Source organism: Macrobrachium nipponense, chromosome 21, assembly GCF_015104395.2.
Source record: "Macrobrachium nipponense isolate FS-2020 chromosome 21, ASM1510439v2, whole genome shotgun sequence".
NCBI lineage: Eukaryota > Metazoa > Arthropoda > Malacostraca > Decapoda > Palaemonidae > Macrobrachium > Macrobrachium nipponense.
The window spans coordinates 4,901,447-4,906,974 of record NC_087212.1 but is presented as its reverse complement, the minus strand read 5'-3'; positions in this window follow the sequence as shown (position 1 = coordinate 4,906,974).

The window sequence follows — 5,528 nt, the reverse complement described above, 5'->3', positions numbered from 1 at the left end:
ACAGCTTAATATTAAATCTTTTCATTCAGAACTGCAAACATTCACATGAATCAAGCCAATCATAACCATGCTCAAATTTATAGACAAAAATGTATAGAACTATTTAAGTATACAATTTGGACCATATGGCTGCGAAGGCCATCCAACAGTCTTGAGAAATTGGAATAGCGAAAAGCTTCGTTTAACTCCTCAAAAGGATACGGCAGTTCAAGCCTAAAATTGCCGTAGTTACCCCTCTCGAACCTATGAGTCATACAACATCCATAACGAAGGCAGTCTGCAACATGCCTGCTATATTCATTGTATCAAAAGACATCCACCATCTTCAATATATGAAACTTCATGAAAATTCCGAACCCATAATCTCTAACAGCAGTGTCGAATATTGACGTATACCGACGATATGCCAGCAAGCTGATCGATCACTCTGTCCTTGCCAAATGGTGTCTAGCGTATTTTACTGTCAAGTGTCACTGACATGAAAATTCCACAAAGTTAACCACTGATAGGAAGAAAAAATTTAACGGATATGAAGGAGAAAATGAAACAAACTACCGACACGAGGAAGAATATTCAAACTAAAATTAGCCTCTACACGAGGAATAAAATTAAATTAAAACCACACATACACGAGGAAGTTAAATTAGAATTAACCACTGATAGGAAAATGCAACTACAATTAACCACAGACTAGGAAGAAATTGAAATTACAATTAACCACAGACTAGGAAGAAATTGAAACTAAAATTAACCATAGACACGAGGAAGAAAATGCAACTAACCTCTGATGGGAAATGCAACTAAAATTAAACTAAAATTAACCACTGACGAGGAAGAAAATCCAACTAAAATTAACCACTGACGAGGAAGAAAATGCTTAAAACTAAAATTAACCACTGACGAGGAAGAAAATCCAACTAAAATTAACCACTGACGAGGAAGAAAATGCTTAAAACTAAAATTAACCACTGACGAGGAAGAAAATGCAACAAATTATCCACTGTGGGAAAATGCAATAAATTATCCACTGTGGGAAAATGCAACAAATTATCCACTGTGGGAAAATGCAACAAATTATCCACTGTGGGAAAATGCAACAAATTATCCACTGTGGGAAAATGCGGCAATTCTAAGCCCTCATTCCGCAGTAAAGTAGACTATGGCAATTGACGTTTTACAAAGTTATTTTACTTACTGAACAAATATTTAAAGTAATATTTATTCGGACGACTAATTAATCCCCAGGGGCCAGTACTAAACCCCGCGAAATAAATTGGACGCCGCAATCCCTAGTGGATGTGTTATCCGCAGTTACGTTCCTTGCAGTCCGTGCGGAACTATTCTTTAGAATTACCCTGCAAGAAACTTAACCGCAAATACTACATAACCGCAAATACTACATAACCGCAAATACTACATACACTATGGATTGGGGCGTCCAATTTATTCCGCCGTGTTTAGTACTGGTCCCTGGGGGTTAATTACAGTCGTCCGAATAAATATTACTTTAAATTCTTGTTCAGTAAGTAAAATAAAGTAGGAAAACGTCAACGGCCATAGTCTACTTTACCGCGGAATGAGGGCTTAGAATTACCGAAAATGCAACAAATTATCCACTTGTAGGAAGAAAACGCAACTAAAATCAACCTCTGGTATGAGGGCGAAAAGCAACTAAAATTAACTGAAATTACGAAATGCAACTAAATAACCACTGAAAGAAAATGCAACTAAAATTAAACAAATGAAGAAAAATAAGTTCAAGTCCAAATAAACTTTACTACGGAAAAAGGCTTGGGCAATGTCTTATTCAAAAGTGATCATAGTAACAAAAACTTTAGCTTTGCGAAATTGAAAACTGGTTTAACTGATTTACAAAATTTCCAATCTCGCAACTTCTCTGGGGTATTCCGTAATGTAAGGGGCATGGCGTCATATAGCACTGATCTATATGGATTACCATTTTCGTCTCGTGGAATATTTACTTGAAAAAGTCTACTTATAATACTTAATGTAAGATAAAATACTTAATGTAAGATATTAACGTAACTAAAATAAATGCAGTATCTAAACTACGAACTAAAAATTGCAGATATAGTACTGAGAATGTCGGGCAATCACTACAACTGCTTTTGAATAAACTGTCTTATGTACCAATGTATTATTTAAATCAGTTTTGAAGTAACCAAAATCGTGATTAAACCAGCACAAGATACTGCAAAACCAAGATAATACTAAAACATCAGACCAGGAAACTAGAGCAAGATTTTATTTATATTGAAAGCAGTCTCTTCCATTAAAAACTGAAAATACACTAAAATGGGAAGGAGTTAAGTCACAAATCACGAGTGGATATATACATAGTACTCTTTCATGAACGATGCAATCAAATTTTGTCCAGGATTGGGGTGGAGGGCATATTTCAATCTAGTAACGTATGAAATAACTTTAAAACTAGGCTCGTTCTTACAGCCCATCTCTGCAATTTTAAATAACCGAAAGTGTTCTGGAGCATTGGATAAATTCTTTTACTTTATCCTTAAATCGCCAAAGTTTTCATTGGCAGTAAATTATAAAATTTAAGTTCCATGGATTACAGTTTGATTTTTAGTCACATTGAAGAATTCTAATGAGGATAGTTTTATGATTGTCAATTTGAAAAATTCTTCTGAGGACGGTTTTGGTCAAAAATTGTATTGACAGTTATGATTTATAGTCACCTTGAAAAATTCTATAGAGGAGTTGTGATTTTTAGTCCCTGGAAATTTCTACTGACGACTATTTTTAGTTAACTTTGAAAAATTGTATTGAGGACTCAAGATTTTGATATTTCTACAGAAGCAATCCTCGGCCTAGTCTATGGCAATTGAAGTTTTCCTATGTTATTTTACTTACTGAACAAGAATTTAAAGTAATATTTATTCTGAATTATGTAATTAACCCCCAGGTGCCAGTACTAAACATGGACAAATACATTGGACGCCCCAATCCCTAGTGGATGTATCCGCGGTTACGTTCCTTGCAGTTCGTAGGGAACTATTCTTCACAATTACCCTGCAAGAAACGTAACCGCGGATATGACATCCACTAGGTATTGGGGCGTCAATGTATTTCGCCGTGTTTAGTACTGGCCCCTGGGGGTTAATTACAGTCATCTGAATAAATATTACTTAAAATTCTTGTTCAGTAGGTAAAACTGCATAGAAAAACCGCAACTGCCATAGTCTGGGCCGCCGCGGATAGGTACCCTAGATCTAACTTTTTTTCCACAATAGAACGTAACACGTATTTCACTTCCTACATATTAATTTAAACACTTGCAGAGCACCATAAGAAAAATAAAATTTGGAACTTGAAATATCAAACCATATAAACACTAACCCCTTCGTTATAAAGAATCTCGGCCTTGACAACAGAGCAAAATGGAAAAACTTAAGGAATGCCCCTCCCGACCCGAGTTCACCGGCGAATAAACAAGGATGGCAGAATAAGGAAGCTAAACACAGATTTGGTCTATACTTTAGCATCCTTGTCAAACAGTGGCGCCATCTTCATTTAAGTACTTGCACTACTAATCAAGTAATAAATAACAATCTTTTGCTTTTTTGACAAGTTGTTTTTTATAAAAATTTTGTTATTTATATAAATTTTTTTTATTGAACATTAACATCATTCTTTATTAGTATGAAATGCAGGTGTGATAATAGGAATATGATATAGGCCACCAAATTTATAGATAATTTTAAGTAAAATTCTGTTAACCAAAGTCAGTACCTTGAATAACATCTAATCGAATAGAAGGGCATAGACCGCATACCCAATTTTTCTTCTTAATACAAATAAAATTTTCAAGTATTTCATCTTGTATATGCAATGACATTTGTAGAAGAAAGGTCCAGTTTACAACAAAAAACTCTGGGTACGGGCCTGAATCTTTTTACCTATTTAGTACAATCCCTTGATCAATGGCATTATAGGATTGTATTCATAGTGAGTTACTAAATTTACAGTTCTTAAATAAACCTACACCCAATGATAAGGCTTTTCGTTAATTTTGGTGTTTAAGGAAATATGAAGTCAACCTCAAAGATCATAAGAATAAACACTCATACTTTTTTTTTTTATCTACTGACAAATCTGTGAAGTTTTACTTCACACTAGACAAAATTAGTAATAATGTATATGTGATGTATATTCCACGTGAAGAAATGGGTTGACGGTAAAATAAATATTTGTCGATCTATTCCTGGTCACACTTTGAAGAAAATTAGCAGCATTTTTCGTTCTCTTTTGTGTTCAATATTTGTTCCTGTCAAGTCATTAGCTTTGAACAACTCCATGGTAATTTGAAAATGGAAGTTAATAAACGAATGGTTAATTATTATTTCATTTGTAGTTTGGTCATTTTGGAGTTTCCACGTTTCACATGAAAATTGCAGGTATCATACATGTTTTTCTACCGTATAATTAAGCATCGATAGCGTATCGTAGGTCATTAGCGTTGATGTAAATTACTTAACATCAAGAAGTAATACGCTTTTTCAGGACAGAGTAAAATCTTTATATTTTTGACACATCGGGACTTCGTATTTTATGAGGAGCGAGTATTAGAGAAAACGAAATTAAACCTAACAAAGAAAATGGATTTAGGCATAAACTAAATTAAAAAGATCGATGACATCCCAACGGCCTTCCAGATTTTGGCAACACTTTGGAAGAGGTCTCCACCTTATTTACAACCAGTCTAAGTCTAGTAACCTCTATGGCCATATTCCACAATTGTGCCAAGCCATATCGGCTATATTTCGCAATTTATTTGCCTGTTAACATAAGATTTTTTCCCAATGAACTATTTTAATCCTTTAGGATTAACATGATCAAATTCTAAGTTAAATTTGTAGGTTCTGCCCAGTATTTAGCGTCTTTTACTCTTGAATTGATTGGTATGATTGCCTTTTGCATATATGGAATCTTACTCTTTTATTGCCGTGTCCATTCTTATAGCTCAAATTTTACATTACATGGGTTTGTTTTTTGTTTGTATGGTTTTTACGTTGCATGGAACCAGTGGTTATTCAGCAACGGTTACAGGGGTTTGGCAACTAAGGACCGTTTTAGCTTTGCCCAATGTATTTGTTACACTAGAAGTATAAAGTTCTTTATCCTTAGATAGTTTCGAAAATTCTAATTCCAGAGAGTACCCCAAAAGCTAAGAGCTCAGTAAGGCATTGGCATAATTTGTTCCAAAAGGTCCACACTAATATAAGCGTTAAAAATTCGTGGACGACTTTATACAAACCTTACAATAGCTTTCGAACCCTTCCCTGGGTTCATCTTCAGTCCAAATGAATTTTCATACTGTAAGCAGGTTTTTAAAAGATCTTAACTATAGGACAGGCTTTGCTTTTTCCTTCTCTTGGTGCTGCTTCTGCCTTGCCTCTCCCTGTCCAGGTAACGGCTGCCACAGGGCAGTCTGGTTACGGTGCCTAATCAATGCCGCCTCCGGATGAAGGACCTCCTTGCAACTTTAC